This window comes from Taudactylus pleione, unplaced genomic scaffold (genome assembly GCF_031769625.1).
Source record: "Taudactylus pleione unplaced genomic scaffold, aTauple2 ptg000400l, whole genome shotgun sequence".
NCBI classification, from domain to species: Eukaryota; Metazoa; Chordata; class Amphibia; order Anura; family Myobatrachidae; genus Taudactylus; species Taudactylus pleione.
In genome coordinates this window covers 6,525,943-6,543,740 of record NW_028284802.1, presented here as the reverse complement: position 1 = coordinate 6,543,740, position 17,798 = coordinate 6,525,943, and the positions used below count along the sequence as shown (strand labels likewise).

At 44.0% G+C, this 17,798-nt stretch overlaps 1 pseudogene; it reads right to left on the bottom strand.

Moving 5' to 3' along the window:
• Positions 1-17,679: 17,679 nt before the first annotated feature.
• Positions 17,680-17,798, bottom strand: LOC148506614 (5S ribosomal RNA; annotated as a pseudogene).

Sequence of the window (17,798 nt, the reverse complement as noted above, 5' to 3'; positions counted from 1 at the left end):
TAGCTATATTATTGGTAAAGTAACCTTTATTATGACTAGCTATATTATTGGTAAAGTAATCTTTATTATGACTAGCTATATTATTGGTAAAGTAATCTTTATTATGACTAGTTATATTATTGGTAAAGTAACCTTATTATGACTAGCTATATTATTGGTACAGTAACCTTATTATGATTAGTTATATTATTGGTAAAGTAACCTTATTATGACTAGTTATATTATTGGTAAAGTAACCTTATTATGATTAGCTATATTATTGGTAAAGTAATCTTTATTATGACTAGTTATATTATTGGTAAAGTAACCTTAATATGACTTGCTATATTATTGGTAAAGTAACCTTTATTATGACTAGTTATATTATTGGTAAAGTAACCTTTATTATGACTAGTTATATTATTGTAAAGTAACTTTTATTATATCTAGTTATATTATTGGTACAGTAACCTTATTATGACTAGTTATATTATTGGTAAAGTAACCTTATTATGACTAGCTATATTATTGGTACAGTAACCTTATTATGATTAGTTATATTATTGGTAAAGTAACCTTATTTTGACTAGTTATATTATTGGTAAAGTAACCTTATTATGATTAGCTATATTATTGGTAAAGTAATCTTTATTCTGACTAGTTATATTATTGGTAAAGTAACCTTATTATGACTTGCTATATTATTGGTAAAGTAACCTTTATTATGACTAGTTATATTATTGGTAAAGTAACCTTTATTATGACTAGTTATATTATTGTAAAGTAACCTTTATTATAACTAGTTATATTATTGGTACAGTAACCTTATTATGACTAATTATATTATTGGTACAGTAACCTTTATTATAACTAGTTATATTATTGGTAAAGTAACCTTTATTATAACTAGTTATATTATTGGTAAAGTAACCTTTATTATGCTGCTGTGTTTGTCATTCAGTCTCTCAGGTTATTGGTAATGTAACCTTTATTATGATTAGCTATATTATTGGTAAAGTAACCTTTATTATGACAAGTTATATTATTGGTACAGTAACCTTTATTATGACTAGTTATATTATTGGTACAGTAACCTTTATTATGATTAGCTATATTATTGGTACAGTAACCTTATTATGATTAGCTATATTATTGGTAAAGTAACCTTATTATGACTAGTTATATTATTGGTACAGTAACCTTTATTATGATTAGCTATATTATTGGTAAAGTAACCTTTATTATGACTAGTTATATTATTGGTAAAGTAACCTTTATTATGACTAATTATATTATTGGTAAAGTAACCTTTATTATGACTAGTTATATTATTGGTAAAGTAACCTTTATTATGACTAGTTATATTATTGGTACAGTAACCTTTATTATGATTAGCTATATTATTGGTAAAGTAACCTTATTATAACTAGTTATAATAAAGGTTACTTTACAAATAATATGACTAGTTATATTATTGGTAAAGTAACCTTTATTATGACTAGTTATATTATTGTAAAGTAACATTTATTATAACTAGTTATATTATTGGTACAGTAACCTTATTATGACTAATTATATTATTGGTACAGTAACCTTTATTATAACTAGTTATATTATTGGTAAAGTAACCTTTATTATAACTAGTTATATTATTGGTAAAGTAACCTTTATTATGCTGCTGTGTTTGTCATTCAGTCTCTCAGGTTATTGGTAATGTAACCTTTATTATGATTAGCTATATTATTGGTAAAGTAACCTTTATTATGACAAGTTATATTATTGGTACAGTAACCTTTATTATGACTAGTTATATTATTGGTACAGTAACCTTTATTATGATTAGCTATATTATTGGTACAGTAACCTTATTATGATTAGCTATATTATTGGTAAAGTAACCTTATTATGACTAGTTATATTATTGGTACAGTAACCTTTATTATGATTAGCTATATTATTGGTAAAGTAACCTTTATTATGACTAGTTATATTATTGGTAAAGTAACCTTTATTATGACTAGTTATATTATTGGTAAAGTAACCTTTATTATGACTAGTTATATTATTGGTACAGTAACCTTTATTATGACTAGTTATATTATTGGTAAAGTAACCTTTATTATAACTAGTTATATTATTGCTAAAGTAACCTTATTATGACTAGCTATATTATTGGTAAAGTAACCTTTATTATATTAAAGACTTACAATTCATCACACTAAGGTTATCAACAAGTGTTAGAGCATAGATCCTTCCTAATAATGTTGCTCGCCCTGCCAAAGCTGCCACTGATAATAGATATTATAATCCTATACAGCACTTGTTACTGGGAAACCCTACAGTAAGATCATTACTAAGATGAGATGAAAGATATATTAATTATACTAAATGTTGCTTTCAGACAGATTAAATAAAGATTTGCATTTGGATCAGGTGCCCCAGAACATACCAGAGACGGTAATACTGGCGATCGTCTGCAGAACTAAGCAACCAGTGGACTTATTCTAAGTGAATACAACATATATGAAAATATCAGAATTGTTGTTGTAAGACATTTAACTGACTTGTCCTTGTGCTCCCGTTTCCTCCTTCACAAGCATGCCGGCCTCAAAAGCTGCCCTTCATTTCAGTCTCTTCTTTCTTACTAGGCCTAATGGGGTGGATGCGACTACAGCCCCCAGGGCTTTGCAGAAAAATAATACCAACATGATGCGCCCACTAGCCACGCTGTCGTCCAAAAATCATAAGTATTAAAATGGTATTTCTGTTTTCCTCACATAGTAATGCAATTTTTCTGCTTTTACGTAATTAGGGAGACATTGGGGCTGATGGTGTAGGGGTGTACATGCCCACATGGCACTGGCCACACCCACCCAACACTGGCCACACCCACACAGCACTGGTCACACCTTCTACGCTTCTCACAATAGACCCTTGATAATTTCCAGCCAAAGAGCCATAATCAGGCCCTGCTCTTTTAAGACTAATGCTCCCGTATAGATGCTGATAGATACTTTCTATTTAAACTCCATCAGGGAATTCTCTGGTGTAGGTGCAGTATGTTGTATTAGCATTTGCTCTGTTTAAGCATTAGGGCAGGATGTTCCCGTGTCCGCAATGCGGTGTATCCCACCACTTATCGGGTGCATACCTGCATTAATTACACCAGTATGTACTCAGAAATGCAGTTAAAATCACAAAGGACAGCTCTCCCGATAAGAGCTGTCCTTTGCGATAGCTAAATGCTAGAGGGACTTTCGGGTTTATTACCCAGAAGTCTCTCCGCGTATGCGCAAACCCCGATAAGAAGCTCATAGGCTTCTGTTGGGTAAAGCCATCTAACGATGATGCCTATAGGGATGCCAGTCATGTGACTTTCCACTGCCCACAATTCTGGCACACTGTCAGACAGGAACAGGAACTATGTACCCCATTATTGTCGTTCTTTGTCTTCTTTCCTGCTATGACTGGCTGCTGTGTTTGTCATTCAGTCTCTCAGGTCACAGTAAGTGGCCGACTCACCCTTGTCCGGGTAGTGAACGATACCAACCAGTCACACAGAAAAGAGTAGTGTAAGGTCAGCATATACTGTAAATATACATTGCCGGTCTCTGACTCCTGCCGGTCAGCATTCTAGGACAGCTGAGTATCACTGAACTGATGACATCAGAACTCACTGAGGGGCAGATGTACTAAGCCTTGAAGAGTGATAAAGTGGAGAGTGATAAACTACCAACCAATCAGCTCCTAACTGTCATTTTTTTAAGCAAAGCCTGTAACATGGCAGTTAGGAGCTGATTGGCTGCTATTATATCTCTCTACAGTGTATGATTCTCCAAAGCTTAGTAAATTTCCCCCTCAGAGTGAGGACATCAGAAGATGCATTTCTACAGATAGGCGATTATAGACATTCTACCATAACCATACCTCCCAACGTAGGGGAGGATGGGGCTCGAGACGCTGAGGGGTGTATCTATAATGGGTGCAGGGTGTGCGGTGCTCACGGGCCCCCGGGTCCAGGGGGGCCAGCACCGCACACCCTGCACCCATACCTTGTAATACTTACCTCTCCGAGGTCCTGCGTTGGGTCTCCCAGCGCTGCTCAAACGCCGGATAATTGCCCAGCAGTCATTTTCCAGAGTTTTGTGCATGCGCTGTGAGGAAATCACTGGGAAAATGGCGGCCGCGCCATTTTCCCGGCGTTCTGAGAAATGCGCAATAAACTCTGGGCACACTCTAGTGCCCAGAGTCTATGGATTCTGCGGTGGCCGGTCAGCCGACTGCCGGCCTCCAAAGTGAGAGGAGAGGACCCGTGACTGGAGATACACACGGGCCCCTTCCTCTCTAAAAACGCCCCTGGCTGAAGATACGTGCCTGAAAATGGGTGTGGCCTCATGGCGCGAGAGGCCATGCCACCTGTGGCAAACATTTTGCCTGAACGTAATGCCCCTTTCTCATCAGGTTGGTTTTTTTTTCCTGTGCTCTGGGAGCTGCTGGGCAGCCCCCTAGCCTCCCCTGGCACAGTGCGGATAACCGCCCCCCATCAGTGGGACACTGCAGCTCATGGGTGGTACAGTGCCCAAAAAAGCAATATGCCGTGACTATAATGTTATTAGAGAAGTATTTGGTAATGACTCATGAAGAGTTCATCAATAGCAAGGCACCCTAACAGTCCAGGTTTTAATAATATCCATGCTTCAGCACAGATGATTTAGGGGTGTATTTACTAAGCCTTGGATGGAGATAAAGTGAATTGAGATAAAGTCCCAGCCAATCAGCTCCTAACTGCCATGTCACAGGCTGTAATAAAACAAAAGATTCACAACCTGCGCGTACACTCACAGCTGCTCCGTCCCTTCCTTGAGATTACACTAACAACCCCACAACACAACAAATAACAACAAACGGAAAGACCAGAAAAGCGTTGTGTTTCCTCCTGATGTGAAGGAAACGGTATTCTATGGAAGACCTCTGTCCACACTAGGCGGTATTATTCCTCGCCTATGCATAGTACTTGGAAGAAAATAGAGATAATGCAATGGTAAATTTTCACAATCTCTAAGGCAATGCACAATCCACGAAGTTTCTGTAACACACACCCAAGGTAAGTGTATGATGTTCACATAAAGGTATCTTTATATACTGGTGGTCACACCTCCATCAACTCGGTACAACTCCTTATTCAAGGCTGATGAGTCCACCTCTCATGCCCCCCAAACCTTTCGTGTTATTCGGTCAGACAATGAGAAAAAGTCGGTATTCCATGCAAAAGAATAGTTCTTTATTTGGTGTAACATACACCATAGACCAATAGTAAAACACAATAAATTCTTACTTTTTGAAATATAAAAATTGGAAAGTTCAAGTTCCCTTGTCTTATAGGGACCCACTCCTCACTACACACTGAAAAAAGTAATAGTTGGCATATACTTGCACATAGTCCATTTCCATAAAAGTCCTCAGGATAAAGTGAAGGTACAGCTTGCAAGTCAATCCAGCATGGTAGTGGGTGGTCACCTATAAGGAACACCCTGACGCGTTTCGGACCACAGTCCTTCCTCCAAGTGTCGGAGGAAGGACTGTGGTCCAAAACGCGTCAGTGTTTTACCTAACAAGGTAACAAGTGTCAGTGTTTTACCTAACAAGCTAACAAGTGTCAGTGTTTTACCTAACAAGGTAACAAGTGTCAGTGTTTTACCTAACAAGGTAACAAGTGTCAGTGTTTTACCTAACAAGGTAACAAGTGTCAGTGTTTTACCTAACAAGCTAACAAGTGTCAGTGTTTTACCTAACAAGGTAACAAGTGTCAGTGTTTTACCTAACAAGGTAACAAGTGTCAGTGTTTTACCTAACAAGGTAACAAGGTGTGATCCCAATGTAACAAATAAATCCTTATAGACAGACATGGACAGAGGATTAATGTTTTGTAAAAATATCCTTTAAATGTGTCTGCAGGAGGAGCCAGTTCCTACCTGGTAAATGGGGAAAATTCATAAAGAGCCATTAATGTGTCTGCAGGAAGAGCCAGTTCCTACCTGGAAATTAACAGACAATAATGTATTTATTTATTTTGTCTGACATCTCTATTAATATACTGTAGGTCTGTGAACAGATATTTCTTAAGCTGCATACACACACAACGATTTTTTGAATGATTATCGTTAAACGATATAATTTAACGATAATTGTTTGAAAAATCGTTCACTTTCTGAGTCAAATGATGAACGATTATCGTTCATGCGCGTTCACGTTTGTAGTTTGTAGTTCAGTCAGACTTGTCAACTGAACGATTTTCATTAAGTTAATATGCAAAAACCGCTTGTAGTTCAAAAAAATCGTTCATTACACTTTAAAAAATCTGACAGATAATTTGACAGATAATCGTTCAGAAAATCGTTGTGTGTGTATGCAGCTTAACAGATAACAGTCAGACTAGAGGCTTCTATATGACTTATACGGTATGTAGTCAGAAGCCGGTGGTCGAAATGCCAACCGCCGGCTTTCCGACTGTCAAATCCCGGCATGGGACTAATGATAGGCATCAAAATCCCGACACCTATCATTATCCACCGGCCGAAATCCCGACTCCCGGCATGCCAATTGTAGGTAAGCCGGGCGTCAAGAGCGGATAGCTGCGGGGCGGGAGGGTTAGGTTTAGGGTCTCCTGGGGGGATTTAGGATTAGGCAGCTCCCGAGAGGGTTAGCATAGGGGAAGGGGGGGTTGGGGCTAAGCACACCCCCCCTCCCCGGGAGGGTTAAGTTTAGGCTACGGGGAGGTGGGGTTAGGTTTAAGCACTCCTGGGGGGGAGGTTAGGGTTAGGCACTAGGGGGGGAGGTTAGGGTTAGGCACTAGGGGGGAGGTTAGGGTTAGGCACCCCTAAGGGAGGGTTAGGGGGAAAGGGATAGGGATAGCTTACTTACCGCCGCTGTCGGGATTTTCACCCATCGGGCTGCCGGCGTCGGGATTTCACCCGCCGGCCTAACGTCCGGCAGTCATTCATACCGATTCTGACTTATACCTATTTGTAGTAAAGGATATCTTGTCTAGTTCCTACACTAATATCTAGATAAGTTATTTTATATCTCTCTGTTTACAATATCCACAATGTGGATATTAACCCTCTACATGTTAATTGAGGGTCACTATTACAACATAAGTGACGTTTCTATTACATATAGGTCACATGTGGAAATCAGTACTCAGATAGTAAGGGCCTGAATCAGATCTGGGCGCAAATGCCATCGCAGCTGCCATCTCTCATGGATTCGCAATTGTAAAAATATGCTAGTGACTCACCCGCCGTCCAGGGCTTGGAGACGTCCACTGACAGCATCTCACCCACATAACCTTATAACACTGACCCCAGCTCATAATATGCCCACATCAATGCCACAAATTTATTTTATACCACAGAGCTGTATTCTCACTTCATAATTATGCCACACATCAATGCCTCCAATATATAAAACATGCCACACATTTGTGCCCCAATACAAAATATGCCACACTTTTGTGCCCCCAGTATATATGCTACACAGCGGTGCACAAAATGTATTGTCTGCCACATAACCATGAATTATGCCACACAATGCCCCAATACATTAGCCACACATGTGCCCCAAAATAATTATATGCCATACAGCTGTGCCTCAATACATTATGCCACACATCCATGCCCCAATATATGTCAGCACCCATTAAACACCCCACCCACACACACTCACCCTGCCAGCACTCAGTAACCCCCACACACACATTGCCAGTGCTCATTAACACACACTCACCTTGAAATTACTCATTAACCCCTTACCCACACACACACCCTGCCAGCACTTATTAAACCCCCCCCACACACTCACCCTGCCAGCACTTATTAAACCCCCAACACACACTCACCCTGCCAGCACTTATTAAACCCCCCCACACACACTCACCCTGCCAGCACTTATTAAACCCCCCACACACACTTACCCTGCCAGCACTTATTAAACCCCCCACACACACTCACCCTGCCAGGACTTATTAAACCCGCCACACATACTCACCCTGCCAGCACTTATTAAACCCCCCACACATACTCATCCTGCCAGCACTTATTAAACCCCCCACACATACTCATCCTGCCAGCACTTATTAACCTCACCCATGCACACCCTACCAGCACTCAAAAAAACCCCACCCACACTAAACCCTGTTTGCACTCCTTAACCCCTACCTCCCACATACACACTCACCCTGCCAGCACTCATTAAACCCCCCATATACACAGACACTCTATCATTACCCATTAACACCCACACACACACACTAACCATGTCAGCACTCAATAAACACCCCACCACACACACTAAGCCAATCTACACTCATTAACACACACACAAGACCCCCGCCCCCTACACACACACTCACGCAACCATTAATCCTTTCACCAAAAATTCATAACATACCTTACCAGGCTCCATTTAGCAGCAACTCTTCAGGTTACCTAGGGGGGCAGAGCTTTTTATGCGAGTGACAGTCTGGCACCTGAAGGAAAGGAGAAGACTGGAGGAGAGGGAACGGGCGGCCACCACTGCTGCTGACTCTACTGCACTAACAGGTGAGAGTGCAGTGTCAGGAGCTGGGGGAGTTCCTGCGTCGGCCTTGGTCATCAGTAGTTCCATCCAAGACTGAAAGAAATATCCTTTATTTTTTTTGTGGACTAAGTGGCCCCCTCCAGTGACCGGCACCCTTAGGCATCCGTGTAAAGCTGCCTAATGGTAGCACCAGCCTGTGTATCCAAGACATATTGCTGGAACTTCATACCCTGTGGCAAATCGGGTGTTCCGGCCACAACCTCCTCATCCTCTTGCTCAACTGCCAGTTCATCCCATGGCACCCTGCTCTTTATGGTGATGTTGTGAGACACCACACACAGAGCATACATGAGGGCTCCCCCAGACCAGTCAAGGCACCTGATGTGGCCATTCAAGAGGCCAAAGGCCCATTCGATGACCTGCCTGGTGGCTGTATGTGCAGCATTGTAGGCAAACTCTGCTTCTGTGTTGGATCATAATAATACAGGAATCAGGTGCCATGGGCAACGCGGGTATGTACCATCTCCTGAAATTGAGAAAGATAACAATATACAAACGTACAAAAATTGAAGGTACAAACAAAGGCCCTCATTCAGAGCCGTTCGCTATTTGCGTTCGTTCGTTCAAAAACAAGGGGTGGCTATTCAAATGATCCGTTCGCACATTGCAGTCTGTTCACACCTCTAAGTCTGAACGAGCGAGCAAAACATACGCTCTTTTATTTCTTAAAAACGCCCCCTGGCCGCTCGCACCATACGTCATGTCCGCTATTTATTAGATTAATCGAGTACATCGAACAGGATATGAACTGCTCGCTATTCTTGTGGTTGGTTTTTACAACCGCTATTTTGCGAGCAGTTCTGAGTTAAAAAAAAACAAATGACGTGGTCATTGACGCTGCTATATTAATTATGCACACCCATAAAACGCCAGTTTTGACCTTTAAGCACGCCTGCGTTCGGATCTCCACTCCCCGTTTTCAAGCACCTTCCCCTGTTACCACCCACATACGCCTCATTCTGTCACTCAAAATAGCAGGCACTCGCTATATTGCGTACAAACGATTTTCGGCCGCACTGACTGGTTCGCGCATGCGTACTAAAAACCGTACGCATGCGCAGATGTGCGAACATCGCTCGGAACGAGCATACTGCCGCTAGCGAGTGGCTCTGAATGAGGGCCAAAATCCACAAGTGCACATACAGTATATTTATCCAGCAACCACGCATCTAACCATGCATTGCTCCACCTTTCCTCACAGATCATTTCTGCCATATCTCTGCTTGCTGGACGATGAATGCATCATGTACACTTCCATGGAAATTGGCAATCAGGGAATGTAGGAATGCACACAATATATGACCCAAAGTGGTGCTATTATCATGTAACATAGGGACCTCCAGAACAGCGACGCCTTGTCCTGGCTGGAGGCTTATCATATAATTGAAAATGTATGTAACTGAGATCTCTGCATTGCAATTATCATGTAGGATGGAAATAACTGTTGCTGGCCTATTTGCAATGTGTTGGGGGAATGTTTGTTTTTTCTTGCCTAGATTAACCCTTCCCTTTCATGCACCAGTGGTTGGCTACTAAATTGATTTAAGCAACTTTCTCTCTGTGTATTACTACTCTGTGAGGCATGGGCGTAACTACCATAGGTGCAAGGGGTGCAGCCGCTATGGGGTCCAGACCTGAGGGGGGGAGGGCGGGCATCTTCCTTGCCAAAGTTACATGTGTTATATGACTTTTCACTATTTGGTGGTTCATAAGGGCCCTTACTAACTTTTTGCTATGGGGCCTGTAAATACCTAGTTACGCCCCTGCTATGAGGCATGTATGGGATCAGTGGCTGGAGGGTATGCTGATCCTTGTAGTGCCATTTTGGAGGATCTTGGGGTGTCTGTTAGCTCTCAATTTAGAAATACACAAATATATGACCCAATAATGGTTGCACAGTATTATCATGTAGTGTAGGTACCACCAGAGCAGAGACGCCTTGCTGTAGCTGGTGGCTTACCATATATTTGCAAATGTATGCAACTGAGATCTCTGCATTGCTATTCTCATGCAGGATGTAAATTACTGTTACTGGCCTATATGCAGTAGGATCGGGGACGCTGCTTCTTCTCAAACTGGGAAAGAATCACAAGGCAGGCACCACACACAGCCATGACATTTATGGAGTGTAAATGCTTCCTGTTCCCATAGATATGCTCACTATTGTGAGGTGCCACGAGGGCTATACGTTTTCCATCCACAACCCCTACATCGTGTGGAAAGCCTGCAATCTCCCTAAACTGCTGTTTTGCCACAACTACTGACTCCTCATACAAAGGCGTGTGAGCAGAATGGCTGAGGCACGCCAGGAAGGCTGTTACAATGAGCTTCAGGATCTTGCAGGCTGGGAAATTCCAGCAGCCACAGCCACCGGGCTTTGAAAAGATGCTGAGGTGCAGAAGTGTAAGACTGACAATAACCGCGCCAGTGGTGGGATTGCTGTATGAATGTCTATTTAAAGAATTACGGTCACTTTTCTCTATGTGGAGAGTTTCCGAGATGACATGAGGTGGAAGCCTGAATCTATGCATCACCTGTTTCTCAGACATTACAAAGAGGGACACACGTGGGCGATAGATGCATTCCCTTGTCCAGCGGCTTTGGCATTGGTAACTTTGAGAATGATAGGGATGATAGGGATCAAGCACAAGCCTGATGTAGGCCACTGATTTTGAATACTGGATATGTGCAACAAAAAAACAAAACAAAAGGGAAATTGGAAATGACAAAAGCTTCACATGGCTATACACAGATATGGCACAGCTAAGCATATGGTATAACCAGCATATTACCTGGGAGAGGACATGCATATTATAATAACTGTTGCAAATACACAATGAAAATGTTAGGAATTTGAGTCAAATATTCCAAACACAAATGACATTTTTGCCAATGGCCCAATTGCATAAAAGTTAACATGCACTAAAAATGTGAACATCTACAAGGAAAGCAGTCGGGAAGCAGACGGACAAAATCCCGACCGCCGGCTTCCCGACTGTCTAATCCCGGCAAGGTACTAATGACAGGCGTCGAAATCCCGACACCTGTCATTAGACCTACGCCGGGAGCCAGGCACGGACAGCTGCGGGGGGGGGAGGGTTAGGTTAGGGGCTCCCGGGGGGGACTTAGAGTTAGGCACCCCCCTGGAAGGTTAGGGTTAGGCTAGGGGAAGGGGGGTTAGTGTTAGGCACTCCCCCCTGGGAGACTTAGGGTTAGGCTGCGGGGAAGGGGGGGTTAGATTTAGGCACTTAGAGGGGGGTTAGGGTTAGGCACTTGGGGGGGAGGCTAGGGTTAGTCACCCCTAAAGGAGGGTTATGGTTAGGGGGTAAAAAAAGGTTAGCGATACTTACCTTTTTTAGCTTTGGGATTTTCGGGATTTCACCCCTGTGGCCGGCGGTAAATCATACCGATTCCATATACAAAAGCAAATTAAGGGTGTAGATCCAAAAACAAACAAAAAAAAAAGACCAAACTGAAATCTACAGCAACCACTTAAAAAGAGGAAAAGTCTCAGTCGTCTTGATAGAGACGAGTGGCGTTGAAACGCGTTGGATAGAGCAGGTGCAGGTGGTCATTACCTCCTGGGGATTATTCTTATTCCTAAATACACCAACTAACATCAGTGCCGGACAGAGGAGCAGGGGCGTATTTACAATGGGTGAAGGGTGTGCAGAGCACATGGGTCCCTGGACTGGATCCAGGGGAGACCCTGCACCGCACCACTTGCGCCCATATTGTACTTACCTCTCCAGGGGTCCCACGTCATCACCGGTGTAAAAACTCAGTCGTTTTGCGCATGAGCAGTACAGGGAAACTGGCCACCGTGGCCATTTTCCCGGTGACCTACTCATGCGCTATAGACTCTGGGCACACTCTAGTGCCCAGATTCTATCAGTGCGGCACTAGGTGCGCTGCTGGCTGCCAGACTGGGAGGAGGGGGCTTGTGACAGAGAGGCTAGCGGTTAAAGCAGCGCCGAGATCCCAGGTCAAGTAACATCAGCTGCCGTTCTTACAGTGTATCTTTGTTTCCAAAAGACCGGTGAGCAAATAAACACTCTTGCTAATTTATTCAATACCTGCTGGGATAAAGATATTTTATGTGTTGCTTTTAAAAGGAGTACTGTTGCTGCATATGGACTTTACTGCAAGTGGAAATAAAATACTTTCTTACTGACATTGGTTATGGGAACCTGCTATGTGGTATTGCTGATATATCATGGAAGCAGCATGGATTTAAAAACAAGGACATTAGTCTTTTAGAACTGGTACTGGATTGGAGATTATTTGTGGTTTTTGCTAAAAATTAAAGTGTACAACAAGTATATGCCAACATAAGTTCCTGCCTTTAAACATGCTTCAGTGCTGTTTGGATCACAGGGCGTGCTCGCAACCGGGTCGATGGTGGCACGCCCCCTTTGGTGGGCGGGCCTGGGGAGTGGCTGCCAAAACGGAGGCGTTTCCATGTGAACGCCTCCGTTTGGGGGCGGCCCCACTGACATCATGAGTGATGTCAGTGGGAGAGATTTCGGCTCTGTTAGAGCCGAAATCTCTCTGGGGCTTGCGGCCACGAGACCCTACCACAAGGGTCTCGTCGCAAGCCCGATGGTCGCGATGGTCTTGACTATCGCGACCATCTTCCTGGCTTCTCGCTATAGCTGTGGATGGTCATCCACAGCTATGCGAGCGGCCAGGAGGTCGTTCTAAAAAAAAAAAAAGACCGGCCCTGATTCAGAGCGAGCACTCTGTCAGAGCATCTGGCTCTGAATCAGGGCCTCAGGGCCTGATTCAGAGCCGCTCGTTAGCGGCCGCTCGTTCGCTCTGAGCGATGTTCGCACAACTGCGCATGCGTATGGGTTGTAATGCGCATGCGCCAACCAGTCATTGCGGTCGGAAATCGTGTGCTCGTAAAACAGCGATGGGCTGCTAATTTGAGTGACAGAATGAGGAGTTTGTGGGTGGTAACAGGGGAAGGTGCTTGAAAACGGGGGAGTGGAGATCTGAACGCAGGCATGCCAAACGGTCAAAACGGTGTTTAATGGGTGTGCATAATTAACAAAGCAGCGTCATCGACCACGTCACTTGGTTGTCTTTTAGCCTGAACTGCTCGCAGTGATAGCGGGAAGTAAATCCTACCACAAGCACCGCGAGCAGTTCAGATGCCTTTCGATGTTCCCGATTAATCTAATAAATACAGGAGATGACTTATGATGCGAACGGCAAAGGGGCGTCTTTACAAAATAGCGAGCGCATTTTTCGGATGCTCGCTCAGACATAGAGACGTCCACAGACCGCAAAGAGCGAGCGCTCAATTTAAATATCCGGCCCCTTTTTCAGATCGACCGTCCGCAAATAGCGTCCGGCTCTGAATCAGGCCCTCAGTTCCTTTGTAATTTCTTAATTAAATATAGATGATTTAACTGTTTAACTATGTATGGCAGCTGCAGAGTGTACTCAGGAAAGATATTGTCTTACTGCCATCAGTGTCCTAGAACAGAGAGGCCACAGAGTTAAATTTGCTAAAGGAAAGTGCATTGTGAGAAACAGAAGTGGAACAATTATCGCTATAGGCACAAGATGCCAGCAATTATGTGTTTTTCAATACACAGCACTGCTATGCATTGATAATAGCTGAGTCACAGTCATTGGAATTCTGGCATAGAAGATTTGATCACCTTGGATATGACAATGTCCAAAAGTTGCAAAACAGGATTGTCACAGGAATGACAGTGACTAACACAGATAAACCTGTGTGCAAAAGCTGCATATTTGGGAAACAAAGGCCCTGATTCAGAGCCGGACGCAAGTGGCTGCTCGTTCGCTCCGAGCGATGTTTGCCCAACTGCGCATGCGTACGGATCGTAATACGCATGCGCGAACCACTCAGTGCGGCCGAAATTCATGTGCTCGCAAAATAGCGAATGCCTGATAATTTGAGTGACAGAAAGAGGCGTATGTGGGTGGTAACAGGGGAAGGTGCTTGAAAACGGGGAGTGGAGATCCGATCGCAGGCGTGCTTAAAGGTCAAAACGGGCGTTTTATGGGTTTGCATATTTAAAACAGCAGCATCATTGACCACGTCACTGGGTTCTATTATAGCCAGAACTGCTCGCAAAATTGTGGTAGCAAAAACCAACCACAAGAATAGCGAGCAGTTCATACCCTGGTCGATGTACTCGATTAATCTAATAAATAGCGGACATGACGTAGGATGCGAGCGGCCAGGGGGCGTATTTTTCAAAAAAACGAACGCAAGTTTTGTTCGCTCGTTCAGACCTAGAGGCGTGAACAGACCGCAAACAGCGAACGGTTCATTTGAATAGCCACCCCTTGTTTTAGAACGAACGACCGCAAATAGCGAGTGGCTCTGAATGAGGGCCAAAGTCATCAAACATTTCCAAAGTCAACAACTAGAGCTATGGCACCACTTGAAATTAGAGATGTGCGCTAGACCATTTTTGCCGGCTTTGGATTTGGTTCTAATTCGTCGTCCGGCTTTGGATTTGCCAAACTGCGGTGACTTGCTTTGGATTTGGAGTTTTTTTTACAAACTTGACAAAAAAAAGCTAAAATCACATAAATTGGTCTTTTTTTTCTTCCTAGAGTATTATTAACCTCAATAACATTAATTTCCAGTCATTTACAGTCAATTTAGACCACCTCACAGCTTATAGTATTGTTTTCAACATTATTGGCCAAAGGTTGGAGTGAGCTGACTGGTTACCAAGTGACAGAGCAGCGGCACAGACACTACAGTATAAAGCACATCTATGACACATTGCCACACAGCAGTGGCAGAAATGAAAAGTAATGCACCCACCCAGTGGGGTACGGCCAGCAGAATCACAGTACTTGTTTACTTGTTTACGGCCCTAGGAGTCACAGTGCACAATCTTATTCACATTACACCGCACATAGTGCCCCTGATTCACATTACACCATAAAGTAGTGTCTCTTATTTATGTTACGACACACAGTAGTGCCCCTTTTACACAATGCCCACAGTAGTGCCCCTTTTACACAATGCCCACAGTAGTGACCCTTATACACAAAGCCCACAGTAGTAATGTCCCTTATACAATGCCCACAGTAATAGTGCCACTTATACAGTGCCCCCAGCAGTGGTGTCCCTTACACAATGCCCCCAGTAGTGGTGTCCCCTATGCAGTCCCCTTAGTAGTAGGGCCCCCTATGCAGTGCCCCCAGTAGTAGTATGCCCCCCAGTAATATGCCCCCCCGTGTAGCAGTGCCCCCATTAGCAGGTCCCCAGTAGTAGTGCCACCATTAGCAGGCCCCCAGTAGTATTCCCCCAGTAGTAGTATGCCCCCCAGTAGCAGTGCCCCCAGTAGTATGCTCCCAGTAGCAATGCCCCCAGTAGTAGTGCCCCCATTAGCATGCCCCCAGTAGTAGTATGCCCCCCAGTAGTATGCCCCCAGTAGCAGTGCCCCCAGTACTAGTGCCCCCATTAGCAGGCCCCCAGTAGTGCCCCCATTCGCAGGCCCCCAGTAGTAGTATGCCCCTCAGTAGCAGTGCCCCCATTAGTATGCCCCCAGTAGCACCCATTACACACACACAAATAAAAATAGAAAAAAAAAAACCTACCTGAATCCCAGCTCCTGTCACCGTCCACTCTGCTCTATTACGCGCGAGGAGGGAGCCGGAAGACGGAGCTCATGAGTGAACTCCAACCGGCTCCCTCAGTGCAGCAGCTAATGAGAGTCTGTGTGACTCTCATTGGCTGCTATAACAAACACACAGCTGCCGCTGGCGGCTGTGTGTTTGTGTCTGTGTAGGTAGGGCAGACCGCTATCACAGCGGTCTGCCCTACACTAGAGGAGCCCTGACGTCGGATTCTCTCGCGAGAAACCGACATCAGGGGGCCGCCGTTCGGCCCCGAACGGAGATCCGAGTCAGGCGGGGAACACCCGAACAGGGTTCGGGTGGACTCGGATCCCCTATGTTCGGACTCGGATCCCCTATGTTCGGACTCGAATCCCCTATGTTCATCTCCACTTGAAATAGTATATTCACATGTGTGTGAACCAATGGAAGTAAAGCCAGTTAGTGGATACAGATACTTTGTGACAATTATAGGTGACTTCAGAAGAATGACACATGCATACTTCATAAAGGATAAATCTGAAGTAGCAAAGAAAAATGTAGACTACAAAAGACTTGTAGAAAACCAAACAGGCCACAGACTCAAAGTTCTGAAATCTGATAAAGGTGGGGAATATACAAAAAACAAAGAGCCAAGAAGGGCTAGTTGTTGGGGCACTCTTAAATCAAATGTAATCAAATGTAACCTTTATTAGTAAATTAATTGTTAAAAAGCTGCGGATCTCCTCATTATAATAGAATAAATGGACACGGCAAAAGAAATATTCAAAATAATTCCGGGTAATCGCGCTCCTATAAATTCTAGATTATTTATTCACATCATACAGGAGTTTTGTACCCGTGGTGGTCCTGAGATCAACGTAAACCAAATCAAATGTGATCACTTATGTCCCTGCTATTATACACTTAGGGTCTCATTCAGACCTGCTCGCAAGCGGGTCGATGTTTGGCTGTGCGCACGCGCAGCGGCCGCACTGCGTGTGCGCAAGCCCCGGAGCGAGAGAAGTTCTCTCGCTCCGGGGCTCACTACAAAAGGGACAGCTGCCGATGTTGATCAACAGCTCACCCCGTTTTGTAGGCGTGGCGGGGGGTGGTTTCACAAACGGAGGCGTTCCCAAGCGAACGATTACCGTTTGTGAGCGGTCCCACTGACATCACCAGTGATGTCAGTGGGAGAGCTTCTGGCTCTGTTAGAGCCGAAAGCTCTCTGGGGCTTGCGGCAGACGAGACCCTACCACAAGGGTCTCGTCGTAAGCCCAGATGGTCTTGACCATCGCGACCATCATCCTGGTCGCTCGTTAAGGCTGTGGGTGGTAACCCACAGCCTAGCGAGCAGCCAGGAGGCCGGATCATTTTTTAGATGCGGCCACCCTCATTCAGAGCGAGCGCTCGCATTTTGCGAGCGGCTCTGAATGAGGTCCTTAGTCCCGTTCTGCTCCTAAATATTACCTACAACACCCAATATTCCCTGGTGGTCTCCCATCCAAGTACTAATCAGGCCCAATACTGTATAGCTTCCAAGATCAGATGAGATTGGGCATATTCAGTAAGGTATGGTTATAGGA